At 33.1% G+C, this 1,992-nt stretch overlaps 1 non-coding gene across 1 annotated transcript; it reads left to right on the top strand.

Moving 5' to 3' along the window:
- Nucleotides 1-576: 576 nt before the first annotated feature.
- Nucleotides 577-680, top strand: LOC112799231 (small nucleolar RNA R71). The gene has a single exon (XR_003200806.1). It is a non-coding gene; the product is annotated as a small nucleolar RNA R71 (small nucleolar RNA).
- The last annotated feature ends 1,312 nt before the right edge of the window (nt 681-1,992 follow it).

The raw sequence follows: 1,992 nt of genomic DNA, 5'->3' as shown, positions 1-1,992 counted from the left end.
CTAAGTTAGAGGTATTCTGTTCATAATTCTCTGTCTGTTGCTGAGAAGATGATGGATAAGGCTTGATATTGCTGAGCCTATTTCTTCCACCATTATTAAAGCCTTGTTGAGGCTTTTGTTGATCCTTCCATGAGAAATTTGGATAATTTCTCCATGATGAATTATAGGTGTTTCCATAAGGTTCACCCATGTAATTTACCTCTGTCATGGCAGGGTTCTCAAGATCATAAGCTTCTTCTTCAGAAGATGCCTCTTTAGTACTGTTGGATGCATTTTGCCATCCATTCAGACTTTGAGAAATCATGTTGACTTGCTGAGTCAACATTTTGTTCTGAGCCAATATGGCATTCAGAGCATCAATCTCAAGAACTCCCTCCTTTGAGGCGTCCCATTATTCACGAAATTCCTCTCAGAAGTGTATATGAACTGGTTATTTGCAACCATGTCAATAAGTTCTTTATCCTTTGCAGGCGTTTTTTTAGGTGGATGGATCCACCTGCAGAATGGTCCAGTGACATTTTAGAGAACTCAGATAGACCATAATAGAATATATCTATCATGGTCTATTCTGAAAACATGTCAGAAGGACATCTTTTGGTCATCTGCTTGTATCTTTCCCAAGCTTCATAGAGGGATTCACCATCTTTTTGTTTGAAGGTCTGAACATCTACTCTAAGCTTGCTCAGCTTTTGAGGAGGAAAGAATTTAGCTAAGAAGGCCGTGACCAGCTTATTCCAGGAGTCCAGGCTATCTTTAGGTTGAGAGTCCAACCATGCTCTAACTTTGTCTCTTACAACAAATGGAAAAAGCATGAGCCCGTAGACTTCAGGATCTACTCCATTCATCTTTACAGTCTCACAGATCTGCAAGAACTCAGTTAAAAATTGATAGGGATCTTCTGATGGAAGTCCATGTAACTTGCAGTTTTGTTGCATTAGAGCAACTAGTTGAGGTTTCAGCTCAAAATTGTTTGCCCCAATGGTAGGGATTGAGATGCTTCTTCCATCAAACTTGGAAGTAGGTGTAGTATAATCACCAAGCATCCTCCTTGCATTATTGTTGTTAGGTTCGGCTGCCATCTCCTTCTCTTGTTCGAAAATTTCAATAAGGTTGTCTCTGGATTGTTGTAATTTGGCTTCTCTTAGTTTCCTCTTCAGAGTCCTTTCAGGTTCAGGGTCAGCTTCAACAAGAATGCCTTTTTTCTTGTTCATGCTCATATGAAATAGAAGAGAACAATAAAAGAAGAGAAGATGAATCCTCTATGTCACAGTAAAGAGGTTCCTTATTGTTAGTAGAAGAAGAAAGGGAATAAAGAAAGGAGAATCCAAACAGAAGGGTGAGGAAGGGGTAGTGATTTGAGATGAAGAGAAGTGTTAGTAAATGAACAAATAAATAGAATAAGATGAGAGACAGAAGTTTTCAAAAATAATTTTAAAAAGGAGTTAATGATTTTTGAACATTAAGATAAGAAATAAAATTAAAATTAAAATTTAAAACAATTAATTAATTAAAAAGAATTTTTGAAAAAGAGGGAGGTATTTTCGAGAATTAGAGAGGGAAGAGTAGTTAGGTGGTTTTGGAAAAGATAAGAAACAAACAAAAAGTCAAATAGTTAGTTGAAAAAGATTTGGAAAGATAAGAAGATAAGAAGATAAGAAGTTAGAAAAGATATTTTAAAATCAAATTTTTTTAAAAAAAAAGATAAAATTTAAAAAAAAAAGATATGATATAAAAGATAAAATAAAAAGATATGATTAAAAAGATATGGTTAGAAAAGATTTAATTTATAAAATTAAAATTGATTACTTAACTAACAAAAAACTAAAAGATAAGATTCTAGAATTTAAAGATTGAACCTTTCTTAACAAGAAAGTAACAAATTTCAAATTTTTGAACCAATCACATTACTTGTTAGTTGAGTTTCGAAAATTTTGAAATAAAATTAAGAAAAAGATTTTGAAAAATAATTTTTGAAATTTTCGAAAATTATGA

The sequence above is a fragment of the Arachis hypogaea genome, chromosome 4, assembly GCF_003086295.3.
Source record: "Arachis hypogaea cultivar Tifrunner chromosome 4, arahy.Tifrunner.gnm2.J5K5, whole genome shotgun sequence".
In the NCBI taxonomy this organism is placed as follows: domain Eukaryota; kingdom Viridiplantae; phylum Streptophyta; class Magnoliopsida; order Fabales; family Fabaceae; genus Arachis; species Arachis hypogaea.
This window is presented reverse-complemented; position numbering and strand designations above follow the sequence as displayed.